General features: G+C 46.9%; 1 protein-coding gene and 1 long non-coding RNA gene across 3 annotated transcripts in view; both read right to left on the bottom strand.

Annotated features, from left to right (window-relative positions):
• The window catches only part of CREB3L2 (cAMP responsive element binding protein 3 like 2), a 128,277-nt gene that overhangs the window by 65,897 nt on the left and 34,435 nt on the right, over positions 1-27,945 (bottom strand). The gene's annotated exons all lie outside the window — the stretch shown is intronic.
• On the bottom strand, positions 22,213-25,450 carry LOC311599450. Its single transcript, XR_014779896.1, has 2 exons — positions 24,454-25,450; positions 22,213-22,557 (listed from the first exon to the last, which is right to left on the bottom strand). It is a non-coding gene; the product is annotated as an uncharacterized lncRNA (long non-coding RNA).

Genomic DNA, 27,945 nt, shown 5'->3' with positions numbered 1-27,945 from the left:
GCTGACCAAACACAAGGCTTGCCAAACAAGGGAGTGAAGAACTTCCCACAGGTGACCCCACCTGACCCCAACACCCGCTGGCACCCTGGAATCTTCAGAATGTTGCTATGCAATCTGACCTCTAAGTCAAGACCCAGTGGCAAAGATGTCAGGTATGAAAAGGTGAAGGAGTCATGAAGTTTGTACACTTCCCAGACTCCGTGTTTATTTATGAGTCAACTATGTCAAAGGGCGGGGGTGTTTCAGATGTACAAGGTACCACATCTTGTTTAACCTCTCAGGGAGAGGCTCACTGCCAGGGGCAGCTCTGTCATCACAGATAAGAGCAACAGGAATCCCACAGATTCTGGCTTCCAGCCACGCTAGTGATACCACACATCAGGGGAGCTTGGCCACATGAAACAGGGTTTCGCTCACTGGACTCACATATATGCTTGTGGGTTCTCCATCTGCAAGTGTGAGTAGGCACTGGAAGTGATCAAACAAACGAACAACCCAAGTAACCATTTCTCTACCGAACAGTAACTGACTTCTTTTCCTGTCATTACTCCCTAAACAACACAATGGACATGTATCAGCTACATAGCATTATTAGATGTTATTTAGAGATCATTTAGAGCACATGAGATGATGTGTGTAGGTTTGTGCATATATTAATCCACTACGCAAAAGACTGGAGTGTCTACAGACTTTGGCAGTCACAGGGGCCGGAGGGCACTCTGGTCTCAATCCTCCTTTAGGTCTTGAGAGATAGCTGTATTTTAAGTCAGCTTTATTGCTCTTAGCATCTGACCTTGGACAAATCACTTGTACTTTTCTGTCTTTTCTGAAAATCAGAAATATAATCTGCCTTTCTGACTTCTAGTGACAGCAAATTCAATACACACATATTCTAGGCATGGCACAGTTAAAAAATAAATTGGCTGAGGAAACCATATGATCATCACATGACCATGAAAGCTATGTGGCAGTACTCTAGATGGGAGTTTTCTACCTCCATCTTGGCTGGCCAGTTAGCAGTGGCAAATCCTTAGGACATAACAGACCACGGGCTGTCTGCTCCTACACTCAAGTCCTTTAATGGACTTAAGAACCCCCTTTCCATCTCCAAATGCTTCTAGAACTCAAAGGCTGAAATGGGCTGCTCAGGACAGAATACCCTAAAGCAGCAAGGAGCAAGGAGCCTTCTGGCGAGTCCGGTTGTCCTGCCCTGACAACTGCAGGAGAAGCCACTAACTGGAACCTTGTTGCCAGGTGTGCGACAGACAGAAGGAAAAAGTCAAGTCCACCACTTTAAAGAGGATCCAGCGACTCACAGCCTCCTCTCAAACAAGCAGCAGAACCTGGTGCTTCTCTGATTGCTTAGAACAGTTCCTTTGGCATGATAAAGGCTTAGTAAAGCCCTTATCCTGTCCCACTCTCATCATTTTTTATTGCATGCCAAAGTTAGGTCAGGATACAAAGCACTTCTCTCTGACTTACCCATAGAGTGAGCAACACTATAACATTACCAAGTTCGTTATTTAGTGATACCATCTTCTTAGTGAACTGACACCAGCTTCCTGCTTGCCCATTTTCACTTAGCGAGGGATTCAATGTTCAGGTCATTAATTTACCTTTTAAATTAAATTAGCTTCTTTATTTAGACAGGATGGCATGGGCTCAAATTCCCTGTGTTTTCAAGAGTGACTCTGAGTTCCTGCCCTTCCTGATTCTGTGTCTCAAGTGCTAGGATTATAGATAAGCATGTTCAAGTGTGTGCACACGTGCATGCGCGCGCGCACACGTGCTCACACACACACACAGACAGACACAGAGGGGGGAAGTGTTTATGCAATGATCAATTCGATGTACATGCTAGGTACCAAACTCACGACATCGTGCATGCTAGGCAAGCACTCTATCAACTAAGATACATCCTGGGCTGTCAGTTTGTCGGTCTACAATGTTTATATTTTCTCTTTCTCTTTCTGCAAAAGGCCCACATCTCTGCTCTTGAGTCATTTCTTTCATTCCCCATGATCGCTTCTCCATAAATCAACGTTAATCACATAGCCAGAAATTATAATCTTACGCAAACCTCCCACCCATGCTTTAAAATAATTTCCCCCTTTATGTTTACTTTATGTACAGGTGTCTGGGTGTTTTGCCTTTCACATGTGTCTATGCATCACATACATGCAGTGCCCATGGAGGCCAGAAGAGGGCCTCAGATTGCCCTGGGACTGAAGTTATGGATGGTTGTGAGTTGCCTTGTGGATGCTGGAAATCAAATCTGGGTCCTCTGGAAGAGCAGCCAGTGTTTCGAACTGCTGAACCAGCTCTCCAGCCCTTATCCAGACTGTTATAAGGGAACTGGCCAGAGCTAAGCAGTGCTGCCTAATTCCTGCACTGGTGAAACTGCTGACCAAAAAGACCCAGATGACTTAAGATGAAGTCTAAGATATATCCTTCCCCACTGGGTTCCTGGGAGTCTGACAGAAAAGGAGTGAACTACAACAGCCGGGCAGAAAACTTCATGACCACACCCAAAGGGTTTTTTTGTTCTGTTTTGTTTTTTGTTTTTGCTTTTGCTTTTGTTTGTTTTTAATCCTGATTCTAAGCAGCAGAGATCACCTTGTTCTCTTTGTAAGGAAGGGCGTAAATGGAATCCTGTGATCCTAGCAGGATCATAAGAACAACCAGCCCAAAGATACTCTGGAGAGTCTCTCTGGCAAACATATGCCAGCACCACGTGTTAAAACTTGTTACCAGTCCCAGCACTCGGGAGGCAGAGGCAGGCGGATCGCTGTGAGTTCGAGGCCAGCCTGGTCTACAAAGTGAGTTCATGACAGCCAAAATAACACAAAGAAACCCTGTCTCAAAAAACAAAAACAAAAACAAAAACAAAGAAAAAAACTTGTCACCAAACTGCTCACTTGAGTCCCGGCCCCACCCTCTCCTGCTGAAGACAACACACCAGGCTGCTTCTGTAAACTGTTCATGGCTGAACAACTGGCAGAGAACCGCTTGCTGAAGCAAAATCAGAGCACTGCCTGCTGGTCACAGAATATTCTCCTCCCCCATCTGTGCAGCCACTGGCTTTGGGGAGCACATGTGGCTTGCTTGAATGGAACCATGATGCAATCAATGCCTTGGTGGAAATGAGAATATTTTAGAAAGAAAGTCAGCCAAGCCTCAGCAGTAAATTACGAGAAGCCTGCCTGTGTGCTGGAAAAAAATGGCTGCATTTGGAATCTAAGGCCTTTGGTTTTAAACACACTGTCACTCCCTGATTCTGTGACACCAGATGAGCCCTTCTACCTGTCTGGGTCTCTTTCCTCGCGTTGTAAAGCGTAAGGGGGACTCAGTCTCTCATGCCTCTGGCATTCAGAAGGGAGTGATGACGCCAGAGGCCTCTGCTTCCCCTTACACCTGAGGGTATACACAGCCTGAGAACAAATCCTAAGCCTGAGTCAGTGTTCCCTACGAATTCCCCTCCTTGGCCTCTTCTGGGACTCTTGGCCAAGAGTTTGCCTCCCTGAGGACAGCTGAGCTAACAGCTGGACAGTCCTGGCTGATCTCCACTGTCCCCACAGCTGGCCTTAGAGACAAACAAGCCAGAAAAGGCAGTTATCAACAAAACAAAACCATGACTCAACTTTTACAAGCCAACTGTACATGGAGACTTAAACACCCTGATCCCAAACGTGGGCCAAGATCGTCCTAGCCTTGGCTCTGAAGAACCTCAGTGGTGGTGGTGGTGGTGGGGGGGGGGATGGGGGGGGGAGGGACGGGGGGGGGGGGGGGAGGCAGGACAGTTTCCAGAGCAATTCCGGGCCATGCTTTCGGCACCACTCCTCAGAAGAAACCAAACTGTTTGGAAGTTGCTGGAGTGTCAACCAGACTGGGCTGTAAAAGATTGGACTAAGCACTAGCCGACACACAATAGGACTTCTGGGCATGAAATGTTGGTGGGGTCCCTTTCTCATCAAGATGACAGCAAACAATATACAGTCCACAAAGTCAAAAACGTATACTGCCCAAAAGGAGACCCCGGGCCGGGGATGTTGGTCAGGTGGAAGAGTGCTTAGCTAGTATGCCTGACGTCCCGGGCTTAATCTCCAACATCATATGAAACTGTGAAATGCACACTTGTAACCCTGGCCCCCAGGAGGCTGAGCATGGGAGGAAGAGGATCAGAAATGTAGCAAGGTCATTCTTCACTATACAGCACCTTTGAGGCAAGCCTGGTGTGCATGGGACCAAATCGCAAAGAGAGAGGCGGGGAGGCTCAGCTGGGTGAGTGTGTGAGCTGACGACTGCACGCTCGGCCCTGCCTCACTGACACTAGAATTCACGTGCTTCTCATTGCTTAGCGAAGTCAGGCTTCTGATTAAGTTGGTGAGCGAGGCACTACATCCTCGGCTCACCTCTATTTAAACAGTTCTCTGTCCCAGCAGCCCAGTTAAAAGGAAAAAGGAAAGAGAAGCCCTAGTTCACCGAGCTATACACAGAGTGTGTATGTGGAACCAAGGGGCAGCCGACCGCCCCCACCGCCTTGTGGTGCCAGCATGCTTGGTCAGACTGGGAGACTGTGGCGGTGTTAATACTCCCAGATTCAACAAAGTGGTTTCTTTATTGGGGCTGCTCACACACAAACGGGGCATTTAAAAACTCTGTAAGGGGCCTCAGGAACTGGGCGAGGAAAGGCAAATACACAGGAGGAGTTTGGCCTTTGCAAGCAGCAGGCAAGCTGCACCAACAAACTTTGAGCACTAAACCAGTATACAGGATGGCAGCCTCCATGATGGGTCTCCTAACGGAGTGAACCACCCTGCACTGCCACCAACCTCCCATGCGAAACGAAACGAAACAAAACAAAACAAAAAAACCCTGGCCCAGATAAGACTACTTAAATAACTAAAGGTGTATCTAAGTGACTGTTTAAAATGCTGTGGCAGAATTCCATTTGCTAACATATTTTTAAATGCCCTCATATATATATATGTGCATTGAAAAAACCTGAATTCCCTGTTGTTTCTCAGTGACAAAAGAGCAAGGTGCCTGTAAAATAATGGGCAGTAGTAGATACAGACAGAGAAATAACACAGTTAGGAAAACATCAGATATGTCATTTTCATGGTCTATATTTTCTGCAAATGAAGATCTTCCAAGTTTGTGAAAGCAGAGAACAAAACAAAACAAAACAAAATCCAAATCAAACCAACTAAACAAAAAGCACACTTTCCCCACCTTGAAAACAGACTGCATTTAAAGGAATTAAGTGAGACCTGGTTTAAATAGTCCTCAGAGGACAAAGAACAGTGAGCATGCTTGACTAGAAGCAACGGATTTCTGTCCAGAGGCTGGATATTGGCTATTCCATCCTTGTTAAATAAGTAAATAAATGGCCCACTGGGGACCGTGGGCTTAAATGAGCTAAACTTCAGCCAGGCTGCAGAGCACTAACTCCTCAAGTCACTGAATGCCTCTCCGCTGACACACTGTTAAGTGGACAAAAATTCCCACCTCTAATATCTCCCCCACATGAGTAGCAATTACAATTTAGTTGACTGAGTTCATTAAATGGGAGACCATCCTGCCTAGGTGTGCTGGTTAGTTTTATGCCAACTTGACACAAGCCAGAGTCATCTAAAAGGAGGGGACCTCAAATGAGAAAACGTTCCCATAAGATCTGGCTGTAAGGCTTTTGTTTTGTTTTGTTTTGTTTTGTTTTGTTTTTCGAGACAGAGTTTTTCTGTGTAGTCTTGGCTGTCCTGGACTCACTTTGTAGACCAGGCTGGCCTTGAATTTACAGAGATCCACTTGCCTCTGCCTCCCTGAGTGCAGAGATTAAAGGCTAAAGGTGTGTGCCACCATGCCTGGCTGAATTGGAGGACCTGGCCTATTGTGAGTGGCGCTGCCCCTGGGATCTGTAAAAAAGCAGGCTGAGCAAGCCATGAGGAGCAAGCCAGTAAGCAGCATCCTTGCATGGCCTCTGCATCTGCTCCTGCCTCCAGGCTCCGGCCCTGTTTAAGTTCCTGTCCTGACTCCCTTCACTGATAGACTACAATGTGAAACTGTAAGGCAATAAACCTTTTCCTCCCCAACTTACTTCCAGTCATGATGTTTCATCACAGCAATTGTAATCTTACTTAAGACACTAGGACTGTCCTAACCAGGAAATCCCTTTAAAAACATATCCCCAAGTAGAGAGACTGCCCTCCTGCTGGTCTGGAAAACGCAGGCCAACTGACCAAAAATAAACATGAAAACATCAACTGAGTAGCGAAGCCAAAAGAGGGACTATATGAGGCTGAGGCTCCAGCTGCTTCCTGGCTATCAGGTGGTAAGAGCTGAGAAAGGAGGTAGGTAGGCCATGAAATCTGCCCAGAAGAAACGAGAAAAGATAAATGTGGTGTTTCTAATTGCTATGTCTGTCGTAATTGGTAGGGATGCTAAAGAAAGAATCCACAACCTCGTGCCTTGGGTTGCGAAGGCCCCATGTGCTGGTGTTGTAGAGATGGGTCCCTCAGAAGGTTGTAAGGTTTAGATGACATCACAAGGGAGGCAGAAGAGAGGGCTCAGTCGGTAAAGTACTTTCTGTACAAGTGTGAAGAGCTGGCCGGGGTTTTGTTTTTGTTTTGTTTTTCTTTTCTTCTCTTTTTGAGACAGGGTTTCTCTGTGAGGCCTTGGCTGTCCTGGACTCGCTTTGTAGACCAGGCTGGCCTTGAACTCACAGCGATCTGCCTGCCTCTGCCTCTTGAGTGCTGGGAGGCAACCAAGCCCAGCAAGCATGAAGATCTGAATTCAATACTCAGGACCAATGTCAAAAAAGCTGGGTGTTGTGGCTGCTTGTAATCCCAGCACTAGAGAGTCAGACACAGGGGTCTCCCGGGAGATCTATGGCATCCAGCCCAGCCTAACGGGCTAACCCAGGCCAAGGAAGCTAATCTATCTCAAGAAACATGGTGGACAGCACCAAATGAGCATTCAAGGTTGACCTCGGCCTCCACATACACATGTGTGCGACGTGCACCCTCTTTCCCTCCAACGCCCTCCTTTTCTTCTCTTTCTTCTCTCTCTTCTTCTCTTCCCTCTCTCAATTCCCTTCCTTCTTTCTTTCTTCTTATATTTTATTTTGTAATTTTCCTTTATTTCTGTGGTGGGGGTGGTAGTGAGTAGATACACTGTGGAACAACATGGAGGGTGTGCTTTCAGGAGGTCTTCCCAGCCTATAAATCTGTGAGAAATCCCCGCTCTGAAGTCACCCAGGCTATGGTGCTTTGTCACATACAGTATCTCAGGCACATGAACGAGAAATAACAGGGAACTTATACACCCATCACCGGGCCTCACGCCCGCCCACTCCTGCACAATACCCTCTCTTCTTTGTTCACCCCTGGAAATAGTTATATGAAAAAAAAAAAAAGTGAGTCCTGAAACAAGTATGGCAGCTGTGGGAGGCTGCTTGCCTCATAAGCAGCCTCTAGGCCGGAGTGTGTGGCCAGGCCTCTGCCTGCTGTACTGGTTTCTTGAAGCTGATGTCTGCCTCCCATCCTATCGTTTACCCCTCTGAGACATCTGGCCAGAACTTTAGAGTCCTAGCCAGTAGGCTCGCTGCTCTGCCCTGGCCTGTGTCTGGGATGACGGGGAGTGTCAGTGGCGAGGTTTGGTGGAGGTCTCTTTTGCTAATGGTCTAAGGATGCAAGAAGTTGATTTCCTTTGAGAGAGATGTTCGCAAGAAAAGTGAAGGAGGAGGGATTTTTATGCACAAAGGAGACGTATCTGCATAAGACATTTTGTCTTATATATCTAACTTAAGACTGGTCACAGCTCAGCTTGCCTGCTAATGTTCCTGGAAAGCTCACGTCCACCTCCACTACCTCCTCTGCCTGTCTCAGCAACTTGACAGTATACCAGGATCCCTCCGGCTGGGCTGAACCAGCTCGCTGACTAGCTCTGTGGCCTCCTGGTCCTTCCTCCCTGTAGCTACCCTACCATGTCCTCCTACTCTGGTTCCTGGATCCATGTAGGGGCAAGGTCCCCATGTGACCACAACAAAGACTCTGCTACACCTAACTCCAGGGACCTTTCAATTCAGAGAAGAGAAGTTAAGAATCCAGGATGTGTTGGGGAAACTAGACTAAGTTTGGGTACACAAAGAAGCTGACGGCCTACTAGAACACTTACAACCTACCTGCTTAGTCACTACGGAAGCTGGTACTGCATTCTGCCAAATGCCACTCAGGATCCAATTATTGTCCCCAGCTAGACCTCATGCTGCTGCTCGACAGTAGGCAGAGAAACACTATCATGGGGAACCATAGTTACCTGTAGCGTCCCCACTCCACCAACTCTCTAACTCTCTAAGGCTAAAACAAATGTTATCGTTTTTGGTGTCCCCACTTGGCTCTCACTAACAAATCCCTGTTCCAACTATCAGAAGGAAACAGAATGTCAATCCATCTTAACGAAGACAAGTATTAAACCTTACGAAGGTCCCACTTGGCTATTTAAAAGTGCACTTGGCTCAACAGATAGGTCAAACCTTTCTACAGAATTGATATGAAAGCGTGAACACTAGTGAACTTCTGAAAATTAGCCTCATCGCAATGACCTAACCATCCCTGTCCATTGCTTTAGACTGTAGGACGTGTGTTAGGCGTGTCACATCATCTTTGTTCTATGGCCTGCACAAAACGATAGGTGGGGATGAAAGGGGTGGTGCCAAGTCAGATCAACCAGGGGACACTGCACATGTGCACGTAAGTGTGAAATATAACAGACACACACAAGTACAATGGGAGATGTACTGGGACCTTCACCCAACATGGAAAAGAGCCCCAATCAGGTCCACAAAGAAGCCCCCCTCCTCTCTCTAGATGAGAAATGAGCCAGCTCATATCAGCGTCCACAGATCATCATTGTGGCCCGGGGTCATCTCAAAAGTCAAGCCAAGATGAACAAAAGCCATTTTCTCACCTGCAGATCAAAGTTTGGAGAGAAACAGCCCCTTGGGCCTGGAGTTTAGCATGAGATGACAACCCCGTTGTCTTTGCCATTGTGAGGGTGACTTACGACTTACTCTGGTAGTTGGGTTTTCATCTGTTAACTTCACCCAGAATGAAGCCTTTAAAGAGAGTCTCACGGGTCAAGAATGAAGCTCAGTAGCAGAGCACTCGCCCTAGCATGCCCACGACCCTGGGGCCAATCATCAGGACCATAAAGAGATTTTTTTAATGAAGTGTAAATTCAGGAAAATGTCCTTATTCGGTGTAAGGTGGATCTCCAGATCCTACAGCGAGCCATACATAATCATGTAATTGCAAAATGATCATAAAAGGAGAGGTTCTTTGTGTCTCTAGTCTAGTGCCTCAAAGAATTGGCTATGGGTCAGCGTCCAGTGGTTCCAGCCATTCCCAGCACTGCACTTTTCTCCTAATGAGATGGGTACCACACTGCACCAGCAGCTGCTCATACCTCCCACTCGCCTGTCATACCTACAGACTGAGCCCCTTAATCAACAGCGGACACAAAACCTGGCAATGCTTCCCTCGAGATCAGAGGGGGGAAGTCTAAGGGAATCTTCCTCCATGTTTACTCTAGAACATTTGTGTTTAGAAGATAGAAAGTAAACAGTGACATGGGGTTTGGCGTTTACTGATGCAGGAGCCAGTGTCCACTGGCGATGTGATAATGGTGTGACTAGGAGCGAGCCTCTCCTGGCAAAGCAGCTGGGAGACAAAGGTCACCGGCCAGATGGTGATTCATTAATTTTACCTAAGAAGCCACGGATGAGCTAGTTGTCCACAAAGGCTAGCCACGGAGGCACAATGAGGAAAGTGGCTAAATACGTTCTCAATAATTCCTTACAATAGACATATGAGCTAAGTAATTATCCTAGGCAGTTTACCAATGAGAAAATATAAGCCCAGAGAGGATCTATGGTAGAGCCGAAATTGTGCAGCCAAGAAAAGAGTGGAGCCAGAAACTCAAAATCTATTTCCCTGAGTTTGGGAACCACACTTTCCACCACTATTCCATCCTTCACGGTGAAGACGCAGATGGAGCATAAACATCATAAACACAAGAAAGCTTAAAATAAGTGAGAAGAGAACCGCGCCTGTCTGCGTCACATGTGCGTTGGCAACATGAGATACCGTGTTCCTGTAGGCCTATTCTTACTAGATAATAGCGGCCCAAGAAAGGATCAAGATTCACTCTTGCGGCTTTCAGGAGGATGGGCAAGATATTGTCAGTCATTTTAGGTGGAGCCAGGCATAATTCCAGTCAACCCCTAAAAGTGTCCCTTAACCCACAACGCAGGAACGCACATACGCTTCAGCCCCTCCTAAATGAAAGACAACATGAGGCCGTTCCTCACCTGCCTCAGCCTTTTCAGCCATCTCCTCCTAGGGCTTTCAAGGCCCAGCTCTGTGACTAGGACCATGCTCAGGGAGAGCCATTTGCCACACTGTCAATCATGCACCACCAGTCAGTAGGACAGTGGGATACTTTTTACTTGACTATCCACAGACTCCGTATTTGTGACTCACTTACTCATCACCCCCAAGTGAGTGGCAATTCCATGGTCTCTTGTGAGTCTGTGGAAAGCATGGAAAACAGTGGTCATCGACTGCTCAGGCTCCTGGCGCCAGCTGCCTGACTCCCCTCTGCCCCCCATCCTCACACTGGAAACAGTGTCCTCTTCAGGGTCTGTTTAGTGTCCTGTATACAAATCTTTGCACTTTTGATAAGTCTGCTGTTTGAAGCAGCTTCAGGCACGGTTATGATGTGTGTGCCCCTAAAGCAAGGAGATTCTGAGGTGCCTTACAGAAAACATCCTTGGGATGGATAACCGCTGTGCAAACAAAGTATGGCGCTCTTGGCCATAGTCCAGTGTAAATAAACCAATGGAATAGTTGAATGGGATGTCTCTTAACAGAAGTACACACTATCAAGACTGTGTATCAACTGGCTGATAAAAATGCTAGTATGAGAGGCTTACGAGGATCTCCACAGTCTTCTCCTCTGCTATTAGCTAATTCAGTGGCTCTGTGGAACACAACCCCTGCAGATAGCAAGAAGCAACTGCAAGAAAACTCTACGCATCCTTATTGCCATTTCTGTGACTCATACCACGCCGGGGCTTCCCTTAAAAGGGGGCAATTAAAGACATCTGGGAAACTTGGAAAGGACTGCTGTCGAAGCCTTTGCATGTCCTCTGTATGTGGATTTGCACTGGCCACTCCCTCCACAATGTGCTTTCTTCCCCAGTTCCTGGCTGCTGGTCCCGTAGCCCTCCCAGACCGTCAGCTGCCCATATCAAAAGCCAGCTCAGAAGGACAGTACCCATGCCTCCCCTGGGGGGGGGTCCCAACACCCCCGTTTCACCATCCACCTTTGCTTTTGTCATGACCTGAAATTAACATTCACCTGTTCAGCTCTCTATCGTGTGCCTCCTATTTTGTTGACTGTTGGACAGTGACCCTAACCCCGCCCTCTTAAGGGAAATTCTGCGGGTAGGAGGCGCTCAGTAAATATTTGCCTACTTTACCAATACTATGGTTTCCTGGCATCTCTTTCTCCTTTGACCCCAGGTCCAGCCACAATCATTTATTTCCCTGCCCAGTTTAAGAATCCTCCAATCGTTTAAGAAGAACTTTGAAAGTGTGCCCACTGGTATCTCTTGACTCCATCATGGTTTGTTTCCTGGGAAGTGGCAGAGTTCAGGGTTAGGGAGTTTGTCTCTCTAAGTCACTGTAATTGCGGTAGCAAGAGGATCAGCTCCTGGCTTTGCTCTGCTGAAAACCTGCCTATCGCTGGGCTGATTAATGGCCACTCCACATAACACATTCCTGTCTCATGACTGACTTGGGGCACCAGCCTTCTCTCTTCACACACACACTCCAGCCTGGCTGAGCTCCGAATAATTGGCGGATGAATAATAGTGTCTGAGATTTTTTTTTTTCTGTTGGCTTTTGCTAATGTTCTTTTAAAGGGAGCCAGCAATTCACCACACAGAGTCTCCTCGAAGGGAACTTGATCTGATGGCCATCTTGGAATGTTGACTGCAGGCACATGGAAGAGCCCCTCATCGATGGGGTCCCAGTTTCATTTCCACACACCTTAAGGCCAGGTTATATAACACTGAGCTATTTCTAACACCAACCTTAATCGGAAAGCACCTGTGATGACAGAGGAGGGGTTGGGAGGTTGGGGAAGAAATGGCTTTTACCTGAGCCTGTTTTCACAAGAGTGTCTAGGCAACTCCTGACGCACACATAGCTCCTCAACAGCTGGCCGCTAATAACCAAGAGAAGGAGAGACTGTCCATGGCTAGTCAAACAAAGAAGACCTTTGCAGAGTGGAAAATCTCATTGAGACTTTCACACTAGCCAGGGATATCACACAGACGTGCAACCTCGTCAGGAGAGAACTCGGGGCGGGCCTGGGTCGGGGTGGGGGGATGTGAGCTGCAGGCTTGAAAAATAAACAGAGCTGCACTGATGAATCACAGGGTAAAAACCTCCCATTGCTCTTCACAGAGAGAAGATCCCATCCAGGGGGCCCCTGCCGGGCTTCTGCTATTTTCAGCCTCCGCAGTATAACCAGAGTTCTGCCCTTTGACCTCAAGATGCTGGACCGTATCTGTTATACTTGCATAGAATCATTAAGCAAGATGACCGTGGAAATTGATCCACAGTGTTGAATGATTCTAGGAGGCGAAGCGCAGCATTTGACACGGAGTGACATCTTGTCCCAAGTGTGTATTATTTTTTCCTAAAAAGAAAGGCTACAATAAGGATATAATTGGCAGCTTGCAGATACCCTTCCAGCCTGCAGAGAGTCAACAGCTGCCTAAGAGAAATGGAAGCAGGCGGGGCGGGCAGCGGCTGCAGGCAGGGATCGTCTCTCAAGCACCTGCTCATCCCCTCAAAGTCCTCAACTCAACGCTGTAAGGGACCGTCCAGCAGATGGAAAGGCTTTGCATAGGAGCAGCCAGGAGCGTCGCACGGGGATGTCACTTTCCCACAGGCAGCTCATGCCCACATCCAAACATGAGAGGGACACCCTCTTTTTAAAGTGGATCATTTAGTCTGGAGTACCTACAACTCAGTTAACCCAGCAGAGGAGAACTGGCCTAGCATATGCTAGGCTTCAGATGCCATCCCCGGCACCACGAAAGAAACAGAGACAAAGACAGAGAAAGAGAAAGAGGCAGAGAGACTGAGGCACAGAGAGGGAGAGAGACAGACAGGGTGGAGGACTGGGGAGAGGGAGGGAGGAGGGAGGGAAGGAGGGAGGGAGAGAGAGAAATGAGTGTTCTCAGACTGTTTGGCCAAGCTCTCCAGGGCCCTCGTGGGTGAACGTTATTCTGAAAGCCGAGAACGGAATCTGGACTGTTCCCTGCCTTGTTTGGCTATGCGTGAGGAGAAAAGCAGGAGAGCTATAAAGTAAGATGACCCATTGCCCCGTGTGCACCCTACTTTCCTGGAATACCCCCACAGTCCCAGACCCCCAGGGACAGTTGTTCAGCCTACAAATGAGGGCCCAAAAGGCTGCATATTGCCTCAACGTGGTCACGGGTCACTTCTGGGTCAGCCAAACCCAGATGCACGCAGCCTTGCTCCCAGGGGACCCTGCTTTGCAGTACAGCCTCACCCCACACCTCTACTGACATTCGGGAGGCTGGATTCTTAAAACAAAATTCTCCAACTTTTCCACATCCTCCCACCACTTAAGCATACCTTTTTGAGACAAGGTGCCGTGTCTCCTGGGCTGGCCCTTAAACTTCCTATGCAGCCATAGGTAACCTTGAAATTCTACTCTTCATGCCCTTGCCTCCCAAATTCTGGGCCAGGGTTGTATGTACCACTCTACCCAGTTTTATATGAGGCCCTGGGATGGAACCCGGGGCCTCATGTCTGCTAGAGAGGCACCGTAACTGAAGATGCATACCTAGTCCCATTTTAACATACTTGACAGATAAATAAGCAATGGCTGTTGTCAGCCCATATACTCCTGACCTTTCAGACTTCCACCTGCCTTTTTGTAAGTTGAACACACATCAGCATACACTATGTAGAAATTCGCGCTCACTTTCCACCCTTGTGGTTGAGAGTAAGAAGTCATCAAACAGGCAAAAGAAAAGCAAATGTTCATTGACGTTTGTTATAACCAGCCCTGGCTGGGATAAGGAAAGTCTTGATGACCACACTGTGATTAACTCTTTAGATACCACCACCTCATTACCCAGTGAGCCCTGTCAGCCAAACACGGACACACTTAAAATTACTCAGAGCCTTAGAAATACGTGTGTGGCTTCTTGGCTCTTTCACTTTCAACCAGGATAAAAAGTCCATGCATTGTAATATTTAAGAAGTAATTTAAGCTGGGCATGGTGGCACATACCTTTAATCCCAGCACTGGGGGGGATGGATCTCTATGAGTTCGAGGCCAGCCAAGGCTACACAGAGGTAAGGCCTGTCTCGAAAATCCAAAGGGGGAAAAAAAAAAAAAAAGAAAGAAAGAAAGAAGAAAAGAAAGAATTAAAATTCCCCAGGCAGAAGCTTTATCCACAGACAGTAGCAGAAGTACCTTCTCTTCTGGTCTCTTTGGCCTCTGCTGCAGGAACAAAACGTTGAAAGGAACACGGTGCTTTGGAAAGCAAAGATAATGCCACCGCTGCGGCTCTAAGGCCGACCACCTTCAGAAGTCGCCCTGTGGCACATGCAGCCGCCCTAGCAAGTGCAACGGAAAGTATAACAGGAGCACCAAAGCTAAGAGATGAAACACAGCTGGGACTGGGCAGATGAGGAGCCTGAAAATTGTCTACAGCAGATTCAGGCATGGATTCCGTGAAGGAACAACATCTAAACCCAAGTAGGTAGCTGTTGCAGCATCCAGCTCATCTTGAGGATTTCAATCAGTCATAAAATAAATGCTCTGCTTTCAAAAACTAAAAAAAAAAAAAAAAAAAGCATTTCAGGGAGAAAAAACTAACAAATAACTCCACTCAGGTTTTTAATATGTAACTCTGTCCTCTTATCTTCACATTAGAAAAAAGGGAAGTATTGCAAATAAAGCTAGACATGTGAAAGAAGCTGTCCAAAGAGAAGTCGTGTCGCCCAGGCCATCTGGAGGGCACAGCCACACTCCTCCACCCTTCCTTGCCACATGGATCATGCATCTTCTCACCTGGAGTCCCTTGAAACAATCGTCGCTTTGATATTCGAAACACTAGCCAAGTCCCAAGAGCTCAGGTCGCAGAATTTACTGCAGTCCTACACTAACAGGTGTGCGACAAAGCGGGTCCCAAAGGCCTTCGAAGTATTTATAAACGCTTTCCCAGGCCTGTGGAGACTAAGTGAAAGATGGAGATTGGAAGTAATTGCAACCTTAGTACAGTATGCTTTCAATATTTGCAGCTTTGCTTTCGTTATTAAAGCAATCTTCAAATAATTGGTTGTCTGGCTTGTGGCAACTTCTTGGGGTAGCATCTGGCTGTCACTCCAACTATCACTTTGTGTGTGTGTGTGTGTGTGTGTGTGTGTGTGTGTGTGTGTTCAATCTCAGATGTCATTTCTTAGTCACTGCCTATTGTTTCTGTGAGACTAGGCTTTCTGTTGTGCCTGGAGCTCACCAGGTAGGCTAGGCTACTGGCTGGCGACCCCTAAAGAGACACCTATTTCTAATGTCCCAGTCTGAGGATTAAAAGCACACACCAACCCACCTGGTTTTTTTAAAAATTAAAGTTTATGTGGGTTCCAGGAACCAAACTCAGGTACCCCTGCTCATAAGAGACACGCTATACCAACTGCGCTATCTCCCTAGCCCTCCAACTACACTCTTCCCAAGAGAAACTGGTGTGTCCTGCTGGGCCGTAATCTGCGGCACTGTGTGATGGGCCTAATTCCCAAGGAACTTTCGCTCTGATGATAATCGAGTTCTCTCTGCTCACAAAGCTCTTGCTCGGCCCTCCTGACACAGCTAGCTTTCTCTGTGCACTTCATGCTGAACAGCCAAGGAGCTACAGCTAAGACACACACACAATAGTGGAGGAGCTACAGCTAAGACACACACACAATAGCCAAGGAGCTACAGCTAAGACACACACACAACAGTGGAGGAGCTACAGCTAAGACACACACACAATAGTGGAGGAGCTACAGCTAAGACACACACACAATAGTGGAGGAGCTACAGCTAAGACACACACACAACAGTGGAGGAGCTACAGCTAAGACACACACAACAGTGGAGGAGCTACAGCTAAGACACACACACAACAGTGGAGGAGCTACAGCTAAGACACACACAACAGTGGAGGAGCTACAGCTAAGACACACACACAATAGTGGAGGAGCTACAGCTAAGACACACACAACAGTGGAGGAGCTACAGCTAAGACACACACACAATAGTGGAGGAGCTACAGCTAAGACACACACACAATAGTGGAGGAGCTACAGCTAAGACACACACAATAGTGGAGGAGCTACAGCTAAGACACACACACAACAGTGGAGGAGCTACAGCTAAGACACACACACAACAGTGGAGGAGCTACAGCTAAGACACACACACAATAGTGGAGGAGCTACAGCTAAGACACACACAACAGTGGAGGAGCTACAGCTAAGACACACACACAATAGTGGAGGAGCTACAGCTAAGACACACACAATAGTGGAGGAGCTACAGCTAAGACACACACACAATAGTGGAGGAGCTACAGCTAAGACACACACACAATAGTGGAGGAGCTACAGCTAAGACACACACAACAGTGGAGGAGTTACAGCTAAGACACACACACAATAGTGGAGGAGCTACAGCTAAGACACACACACAATAGTGGAGGAGCTACAGCTAAGACACACACAATAGTGGAGGAGCTACAGCTAAGACACACACACAACAGTGGAGGAGCTACAGCTAAGACACACACACAACAGTGGAGGAGCTACAGCTAAGACACACACACAATAGTGGAGGAGCTACAGCTAAGACACACACACAACAGTGGAGGAGCTACAGCTAAGACACACACACAATAGTGGAGGAGCTACAGCTAAGACACACACAACAGTGGAGGAGCTACAGCTAAGACACACACACAATAGTGGAGGAGCTACAGCTAAGACACACACACAATAGTGGAGGAGCTACAGCTAAGACACACACAATAGTGGAGGAGCTACAGCTAAGACACACACACAACAGTGGAGGAGCTACAGCTAAGACACACACACAACAGTGGAGGAGCTACAGCTAAGACACACACACAATAGTGGAGGAGCTACAGCTAAGATACACTGAATAGGCAAGGAGCTAGAGCTAATAGCCAAGAAGGTACAGCTGCCAGGCATGGTGGTACACGCCTTTAATCCCAGAGGCAGGCGGATCACTGTGAGTTCTGAGTTCGAGGCCAGCCTGTTCTACCAAGGGAGTCCAGGACAGCCAAGGATACACAGAGAGACCCTGTCTCGAAAAACAAAACAAAACAAAACAAACAAACAAACAAATCTACAGCTAAGACACACCATACTGAAACAACACAAAAGATCAACAACATTTATTTTCGTTTAGTTTTATTTCATTGCCCAGACTCCAAATCCTTTGGCTTGACAGAGAGCACGATGCTTCCTGTACAACATGAACGCACTGTAGGACAGGTAGGATCATCCTCATGTTAGGCTGACGTGCTCACCTTTTCTAGGGGGAAAAAAGATGTCTCATGCAGGGAAGAGTCAGGACTGAATAGCAGCAGTGATGAAGAGTAACTGTGTCAAATCCAGGCTTTTCTACAAGTGGAGTGTGTGTGTGTGTGTGTGTGTGTGTGTGTGTGTGTGTGTGTGTGTGTGTGTGTGTGTGTGTGTTTCATGCCTGAGTCCTCCTGACATAAAGCTTTGTCTCCGTTTCTTCCTGGCCCTCCACTGTACTCCAGTCTGGCCAGATGGAGACATTCAGAGGTTACCAAATCTCCCTGCCTTGGACACATCCTGGAATGGTTTTCCTCATTTCTCCTCCTGCAAAACTTCTGTCTTTCACAACACAGCCTTTCCCTATTCATGACACTGTGCACCCAACAGCTTCCCCAGACTCACCTTTCCTTCTCTGGTTAGTCATTAGTTCGTGCATTTCTGCCCACGTCCTCTTCTTCGTGGGCGTGGCCACGGATCATGTTACCCACGGCTTTATCATGAGAGAGCCTTAGGGTAGAATGCTGGCCAGGGCGGAAGGCAAATAAATGCTAGATAAATTAATGAATGCCATGACCCTATTGTTGTCCTTGCCCTTCTGTGCCACATCCTGGCCACCCGCAGCACTGCCTGCTTTTATAACCCCAGAGTCACCTTTCCGTGAGTGAGTGAGTGTGTGTGTGTGTGTGTGTGTGTGTGTGTGTGTGTGTGTGTGTGTGTGTGGTGGGGGGTGGGAGGTAGTTTCCAATTGAAATGACCAGACCAGGGCCTCAACTAGTAATGAATCTTTAAGCTCAAAGGAATGTGGAGATTTTGTTTGTTTGTTTGTTTGTTTGTTTTTAAGAAAATGAAGATTAGGGCTGGAGGGATGGCTCAGAGGTTAAGAGCACTGACTGATCTTTCAGAGGTCCTGAGTTCAATTCCCAGCAACCACATGGTGGCTCGCAACCATCTATAATGAGATCTGATGCCCTCTTCTGGTCTGCAGGTGAACATGCAGGCAGAGCACTGTATACATAATATATAAATCTCATTTTTTTAAAAAAAAGAAAGAAAATGAAGATTAGTTCTGAAACCCCTGTAACTCCTACCCTCTCCATTTCAATTTACACATCTCACAAGCTTTCGCAGGCAACACACTGGGAAGAAAGCTGGGGACATACGATAAGCAAGCGACATGCATCTCTGCCCACTGCCAAGGCATAAACAGAGCAGTCATCAAAAACACATCAGATGAGTGTGTGCTTTAAATATTTATTTGCAACTTAGGGTAGCCGACTATCTGGTCCTGACGAAGAAACAGGCACACAGTAGGACCTCTTCCTCTTCCTCTGCCATACTTGGTACCCTGAAGTCCTGAGGATCCACTAAACTGACTCAAGTCACTCTTTAGATTAGTTTTTCCTAAATAGTCACTATTGCAAACCTCCACAGTCGCCAAGGGAAGTAGACATCGTTGCTTGCCGTGCAAGACCTAGCAGTGGAGCCTTAATGAAGACCAAGCTTAGTTAGTGAGTCAGGAGGTAACTGAGAATCCCCCCCAGGAACTCAGAAGACCAAAGATACAAGTACCAAACTTTTGCTTAAGTTCATTCTAAGTTTCGTGTTAAGCTTAACAGTGGTTCTCAACCTTCTTAATGCTGTGACTCTTTAATATAGTATCTTGTGTTGTGGTGATTCCCAACCATAAAATTATTTTCATTGCTACCTCATAATGGTAATTTTGCTACTGTTATGAATTGTAAGATACATATCTGATACTCCCAATGGTCTTAGGTGACCCCTGTGAAAGGGATGGTGACCCACAGGGTGAGAACTGCTGATTTGTACTAACCATCAATAGCCACCCCAGGGCTAGGATTCTAGGATCTACCTCCTATAAGATAGAGGCTTCTGAACAGGGAGGGGTTTTCTACACTGTTAATTGAGTAGACAGACCTACCCTAGCTGTGACAGCATGATCTCCCAGGCTGGGGGCCTGCACTGACTAAACAGGACAAAGCATGCTGAGCACTGAGCAATCACTGTCCTTTGTTTCCTGACTGGACCTAGTGTGTCACCACCTCCGACTCCTGCCACCAAGAACTCCCCACCATGAAGGACCGTATCTCCTGGTATGGTAAATCCAAACAAACCCTTCCTTATGTTACTTTTCTTGGGTATTTCGTCACAGCAATGAGAAACAGAACGGATACAATGGTCTCACATGAACTAGAATTCTAAGATAAGATACATGTTAGAGATAACCCCTGTCAAGTGTGGGGCCTCAACACTAAGCCTCGAGCCTCTGTAGTGGTTTGAATGAGAAATGTGCCCCGTAGTCTTAGGTATTTGAACACTTTTGGTCTCTAGTTGGTGGCGCTGTTTTGGAAAGGTTAGGAAATATGGTCTTGAGGGAAGATGTGTGTCACTTGGGAGAGAGCTTTGAGAGCTCAAGGTCTTATTCTACTTGCAATTTCTGTGCTCTCTCTCTCTCTCTCTCTCTCTCTCTCTCTCTCTCTCTCTCTCTCTCTGTGTGTGTGTGTGTATGTCTCTTTGTCTCTCTCTCTCTGTCTGTCCGTCTCTCTCTCTCTGTCTGTCCGTCTCTCTCTCTCTGTCTGTCCGTCTCTCTCTCTCTCTCTCTCTCTCTCTCTCTCTCTCTCTCTCTCTCTCTCTCATTGATGTTTGTGGTTCAAGAGGTCAGGAGGTAATCCTTCTGATCCCTGTCTGTGCCATCATGGCCTCTAATCCTCTGTAACCATAAGCTCACGTAAACTCTTCCATAAGTTGCTGTGGCCATGTGTTTTATCACAGCAGCAGAGCAGTAACTGATACAGATTCAAAATCTTGTGTCTGGAGAAAACAAGCAGAATTTCTCCTCCCTCCAGAGTCAGAAAATGAATCCTTGGCTACTTCAAGCCAACCCAAAGGCTTAAGCTCATCTGATGGATAAAGAGAGCTTAAGATAGCCATATTCAAGGAACTCGTTCGCCTGCCCAGCATTACTGCAATGCACTGTTTACTCCTGCCACATCTTCTCCATCGAAGATATTGACTAAGCTGCTCTTAAGCCAGAGAAGCTGGGCCACCTCCAGAGAGGTCACCCAGCTGACCCCTCTGCTCTTCCTGGCCACCACTCAAGTGCACGAAAGTGCATCTTGTCAGGGTGGATATCCTGGAAAGGTCATTGGGGTGAGACCCAATTCTCCAGCACTTATCAAATTTGAGATCACACTCTAATGGATGGGATATGAACATCTTAAGAATTCTTTCTAGTCTTCAGAACGCCTATTTTCTTAGACCTCAATTTGTATGACAAAAATACCTGTGATAATCAACTAAAGAAGGGGCTTTATCTTGGCTCAGGGTTCCAAAGGTTTTACACCGAACATGGCCTCTTGGCCCTGCTGCTTTTAGGCCAGTGGCAAGGCAATACACCACAAGGCAACACACCACAAGGCAACACACCACAAGGCAACATACCACAAGGCAAGCATATGGTGGAGGAAGCCACTGACCTCAAGGCAGCTAGGAGAGAGAAGGGAGGAGTTCTGGGACTCTAATATCCCTGTTCAAGGGCATGCTCTCTCTCTCTCTCTCTCTCTCTCTCTCTCTCTCTCTCTCTCTCTCTCTCTCTCTCTCTCCTAGGTCCCACATCCTAAGCAATCTATCCCTTCCCAGTAATGCAGGCTAAGAACTAAACCATGTGAGCAACATTTAAGATCCAAACCATGAAACCAATGCATAAAACAAAAAGGACTAAACTACAGTAGAAGATACCACAGAGACCGTGATCAAAGCAACAGCCAAAACAATCATGGACTTCAAGGGCCTTCAATTGGCATGTCAATAGGTCTGCAGAATCCCTGTTGGAAGAAAGGATTACACAAAGATAGACTTATACTTTGTTGCTGTCCCTCAAAAGAGGGAGATGCACACCCACTGCTCCGTAAGTCTGGGATGACCTTTTGAGATGCACAGTAGAAATATCACCATCCCACTCCTGAATCCAGGCTCCCAAAGGATTGGCATTTCCTTTTTTTTTTTTTCTTTTTCTTTTTTTTTCCGAGACAGGGTTTCTCTGTGTAGCCGTGGCTGTCCTGGACCCGCTTTGTAGACCAGGCTGGCCTCGAACTCACAGCGACCCACCTGCCTCTGTCTCCCGAGTGCTGGGATTAAAGGCACGTGCCACCAAGCCCAGCAGTAGGATTGGCATTTCCAATCTTTGTCTCAGAAGCCGGAGCTGCCCTCGGAACAAGCCAGAGCTAGTCTGTTGGGTGATGAGAGGCCAACTCTGCACTCCCTGCCTTCATCTTCCAAGCTGATAACCTGATAGCCAACTGACCCCAAGAAGCACAGCTGGCTGCCACCAACAGCTGGCTAACGTGAGGACCCAGCTGAGACCAGCAAAAGACCAGTGCCTCTGAGTGAGCCCAGTCCAAGACACTGGTCCAAAATCTCGGGTTAAATTACTTACAGTTGTTTTAAGCTAGACGTGATATGATTTGTCGTGCCAGGAAAAAGAAAAAAAAGCCATACATATGTGAATAACATTCAACTCTTCAAAGACGGGGAACAAAACCAATACTTTCTCAAACACTGCGAAGCAGGGTAATGAAAATCATCATAAAATCCAAATTAAATTATTCTGGGTGAACCGTATCCTTGCCGTCCAGTGAGGAAAATAAACGCACTATCTAGAAAGCACAGAGTGAGTTCATTACTGGCTTCTAGGCACAGCACAAAACACAGTGATAAAATACATCCCTCCGTAACTTCTTGCTTTCAGGGTCTTCCTGTGATGTCTCAAGAGGTCCACTCTTCCTTCCATGTTCCCTTTCCCTGGCTTTTATAAGGGCTCACACTTGACATTCTCATGATAAGCCTTAAACAAAACAACAGTAAAAAACGTTTCACTGGGTGCTTTTAATATCTAAGAATATATATTGTAAATTTACTGTGAATTCTCACAATGACCTCATTAGGGAAATATGATCGGACCCATTTTGTACCGCAGTAAACCAAGACTTGGGTTACCACGCCCCTGGAATGTGCAGGAGCTAGAGTTTAAACCAGCAGATGTCTGATTACACGGTTGTTAAATTTTACATTGTGTAATACTGCCCCTAACGAATAATGAGCGCTGTGCTTATAAAAACTGGTTGTGAAAATGCAAGCTTGAAAGACAGTGACCACAAATAAATAAAACCAAATATACATATGCGCACGCATATACACACAGATAGGTCGGCATGGAGAGAGAATACGAGAGAACTGTGCCACCTGCAGTGTGCCCAGCTCGCACACACATGCTCCTGATAGCCACTAGGCCTCCCTCCCATTTCTATACCTGGATACCCTCCCCCTTTCCCTAAGGGGTTGGTGGTCCCTAAGGAATTGAAGCTTTTAGATTGTTTTAAAAGTTGTATCTGTGTGTGTGTGTGTGTGTGTGTGTGTGTGTGTGTGTGTGTGTGTGTGCAAACCCATGCATAAAGGTGCATGTGTGGAGGTCAGCTCTCTGCTTGTTTCTATGGCAGGCTTTGCTGTTTCTGTACTGCACACTCCAGGCTAGCTAGCTAGCCCGCTAGCTGGTCTGCTTCCCTCGCCTCTGCCTCCCACCTTGCTGCAACCATGCTGGAATGGCAGATGCCCTCCCAAGTCAGGCAAAGTGAGATCGAAGATGGAAATCTAACATGATATTCAGGGCAGCCCTTCTCAGCTTTTTGGGTCCCCTGGATCTTCATGAAGATGGCTCCTCCCTTCTTTATCTCATGCATCCCAATACCCAGATATTCCCCCAACCTACCTCCTTATGAAAGGGCCAGAATGGTGGGCGTGTCCTCCTCTGGCCGTGTTCATTTTTAACACCTCTCACCCCACCCTCCACCCTCCGACTCCTGCAGCACTTGGTGGGGCTCTACCCTCTCTGGATGAACTAACTCCACCCACCCCCTACCAACCTCAGCACCGCAATCTGGCAGCATAGGCCTGCTTAGCAATCAGTTCTATGTGTTTTCCAGCTGCTAATGTCAAGCCCTTGCTCTTCATAGATCAGGACTGCACCCACACCTGCTGTTCCCAGGCCCCTCCTCCCTGCCTTCACTGCTCCAAGCACTCAGCCCAAACTCCTCCCATAGCCGTCCTAGAGCAAACGCCAACCCCTCCATCTTCAGGCGGCACACTCGGAATTCTAAGCTTATTGGAAAATTTTATTTTCCAGACAAATCTTTGGTGTCATTACTACCCCGCCTCTGCCATCTCTTTTGATTATGTTTTCTTTTCTCTCTCTCTCTCTCTCTCTCTCTCTCTCTCTCTCTCTTGTATGAACCAAGTTTAAATTTTTCTCCTAATGTCAGCCTTCATAAACCATATTTGTACTGGAATATCCAGACATGAAATTCGCCCAAGTTCGCCCTGTTCCTCTTGAAGCCCTCCTCCCTATGCAGAGAGGGATTCTGTGGCCATACACGGCTTGGTTAATTTTATTAGTTAATAATTAAGCAGCACACACCCATATGTGTGTGTGTGTGTGTGTGAGAGAGAGAGAGAGAGAGAGAGAGAGAGAGAGAGAGAGAAACGAACAACTTCAGGTGTTGTTATTAGGAACCGCATACCTTCTTTTATGAAACAAGGTCTCTCATTGGCCTGGAACTTGGCGTGGCTTTTTTTTTTTAATGTATATTCTGGAAATCAAACTCAGATCCTGATACTTGAAAGGCCACACTTCACTAAATGATCTCCCCAGCCCTTTGATATATTTCTGTTAAATAGAAATGCTTACATCTTCCATTGTCCGTCCTTCTTTTTTTAAACTATTTTCTCGGTGCTTAGGGTAGGCATATGCTTGGCGTAGTTCTTCGAACACAAAGAGAGAAATCAGAATTACCAAGTGATGGCGTGAGAAGAAGAAGTCATCACAACCTGTGTTCTGCAAGCATGCTTCCTCAAAGCTCCCAACAGACCTCTCATCCCTTTAAAGTCACCACGGTAACGAATGGCTGCCTTGGTGTAGGACACCAGGAGAAGAGGTCCACAGGGTCACCTCAGTGAGACTCGCAGGGGCTCACAGAGACAGCCTGTGTGGGTCTGAGCTAGGCCTCTGTATATACATTATGGTTTTATAGTTTAATGTTCTATGGTACCCCTAATCAGCGGGAGAGGGTATGTCTCTGACTTGTTTGTCTACACCGGGGACCTTTCTCTTCCTACTGGGTTGCCTCATCCAGCCTTGATATATAGGTTGTGTCTAGTCTTATTGTAATTTGTTATGGCATGTTCCATTGATATCCCTGGCAGGCCTGCTCTTATTTTTTTTTTTTTCCTTCCCTTGAAGGGAAATGGAGGAGGAGTGGGTCTAGAAGGAGTGGAGGTAAGGAAACTGTGGTCAGGATGTAACATATGTAAAACATAAAAATTAAAAATAAAATAATAGAAAAAAAAAGCACCTCACTTTACCCAGCAGCACATCGCTGGCTCCCAGCACAAGCCCGATCAGCCATGTATTCCGACAGGGAAATATTTTCCTGTGTGCTGACTTTTCATGTCATCAGTGCAGAGGGAAGCACTCAGGCTCCTGACTTACCAAATTTTAAGCCACTTCATAAAGAAGGTCAGCTGGCCGTGACGGCACACACCTGTAATCCCAGCCTTCAGGGAAGGCAGAGGCAGGCGGATCTCTGTGAGTTTGAGGCCAGCCTGGTCTCCAGAGTGAGTTCCAGGACAGCCAAGGCTGCGCAGAGGAACCCTGTCTCAAAAAACCAAAACAACCAACCAACAAAACAAACAAAACACGGGTCACTCATGAAGAGGCTTTGTACAGCAACCCCCACCCACCTCACTTGATCCCTGTCCCTGCCCTAGCAGTCCAACCCTGGGGGGCAGGAAAGGAGCTGATGAAATAGGAAAGGAAATTCAACACTGAGTTTCCTGGAATCATGACTTGCAAATTCCATACAGTCTACCCTTTTCTTTAGATTACAGAGAGTTACAAACCGGTACTGACCAAAATCTACGTCTGTTAAGAGATTAACCTACTAGGGAAGTGAGTTAGATAAGGAAAGGACTCCTACCCTGGCGCTCTGAAAGCAACCACCCCAAAGCCAGATATCAAAGGGCAAGACAGGGAACTGGGCCCCAACGCCCACACCACTCTTTCCTCAGATAACTGACATTTTTCCAATGAGCAAATTCAGTCTGTCTGCCTTCCTTTTGCCATTTAAACACAAGGCACACCCACATCTATGCATAAATCTACTTAAATTCCTTGTAAGATAGAAAAACGAAAGCTAAAAAAAAAAAAAATTAAAAAAAATAAAACAAGATAGAAACATAAGGAATGCTACTAAATTAGGCATTCGATTTCTCCCATAGAATACTTAAATCGAGGCAATAACAAAGCCCTTGATTTTGAGGCTTGGGAACCCCTGTTGAGATTCTGGATATCACTAATATTAAAATGCCCAGAGAGTCCATGAGTGACTGCGTCAGTGCTAGTACGTCTTCTAAACTGTTTCCTTACGTCACCTTTCAAAGACCAGTGGTGTCAAATCTACCAGTGACTCCTCTAAGATGTAGCACGGTTGGCATGCATGATGACTGAAGAAGAATAAAGCCCTAGCCGGGCAGTGGTGGCGCACGCCTTTAATCTCAGCACTTGGGAGGCAGAGGCAGGCGGATCGCTGTGAGTTCGAGGCCAGCCTGGTCTACAAAGTGAGTCTAGGACAGCCAAGGCTACACAGAGAGACCCTGTCTCGAAAAACCAAAAAAAAAAAAAAAAAAAGAATAAAGCCCTAAGTGCCCAAGCAAATGCCACCACCATCTGCAGCCCATTGGCACAAACCATAAGCTCTCGTCTAAATTGAATCAAGCCGGGGAGATTGCCACTTAATATCTCACTCTACTTAAACTGGTTTAATGTCCAAGGGTGACCAAAACAAAACGCTGTTCCTTGTGACAGCGTAGTCAATAAGGAGACTAAGATCTACAGACTCTGCACTCTGATGCAGGGAACCTTAACCATCGGGGTGCATCGGAGTCCCCACTGAGACGCTCACTAAGACACAGACACTGTGTCTCACCCTAGAGTTTCCAACTCCCTAGGTCTGTGGAGAGGCCCAAGGTTCTGCCTTTCTAACAGGTCCTCACTGCTGCCTTTCGTCTGTGGAGTACACAGGAGGAACCACTTGTCATCGAAGACAGAGACTTGACAGTCACCAACAGGATGAGGGACTTAGAAGAGCAGGCACTGGTAGGACGGTGACATACAACGTTGGCCAGAGAAAAGAGGACCATGTGTGATCAGCCATGAAATTCTCCCAGAAACGGGAAGGATTAGAATTGGCTGCATCTGATATTATATCCTAATGGATAATGCTATATAATCTACCCATTGTATGGTGTTTGGATTATATGACTTGCTTAAATACTTCTCTAAAGCTATGTTCAGATAAGCTTCGGTGATAACGGGATGCTCTTTCAGAAAGCAGGTAACAAAAACAAAAGCAAATGCTGCCCACAAAGAACTCTTGGAGTGCTAGGCATAGGGGGGCTCTGACACTTAAGAAGCAAGTGTTGATTTTAGCCATGGCTCAGTGGGAAGAGGGAGAGTTGGAACAATGGACTCTATTGAAGAGAACTGGGAGAAAGTTTTACTTTGGGGCCATAAAAAGTTCAATTTGGAGGTTTTTCAGAGAATACGCAATAACATTTTCCCTTCAGGTTCATGTCTGGAATAAGAAATAGTGTAAATGGGAACGTTTAAGAGGCAGAAAGAAAGGCCCCATGCATGTGGAGGCTCTCGTGAAATCCCCCGCAAAGGACATTTTGGCAGAACTGTAGTTCTGTATCATGCCCCTGCCTCCACATCCCACATGAGATGCACACATCAAGGCAATGTTTCCATTAGATGTAGATTTCCAAGTGTGTGTGTGGGAGGGGGTAGGCATGGAAGGGGTGTGTGTGTGTGTGTGTGTGTGTGTGTGTGTGTGAGAGAGAGAGAGAGAGAGAGAGAGAGAGAGAGAGAGAGAGAGAGAGAAGGGGGTAGGCATGGAAGGTGTGTGTGTGTGTGTGTGTGTGAGAGAGAGAGAGAGAGAGAGAAAGAGAGAGAGAGAGAAGGGGGTAGGCATGGAAGGGGTGTGTGTGTGTGTGTGAGAGAGAGAGAGAGAGAGAGAGAGAGAGAGAGAGAGAGAGAGAGAAGGGGGTAGGCATGGAAGGGGTGTGTGTGTGTGTGTGTGTGTGTGAGAGAGAGAGAGAGAGAGAGAGAGAGAGAGAGAGA

Source organism: Acomys minous, assembly GCF_964271855.1.
Source record: "Acomys minous genome assembly, chromosome: 6".
NCBI lineage: Eukaryota > Metazoa > Chordata > Mammalia > Rodentia > Muridae > Acomys > Acomys minous.
Note: the sequence above shows the minus strand (reverse complement) of the source record. Positions and strands in the feature narration are given on the sequence as shown.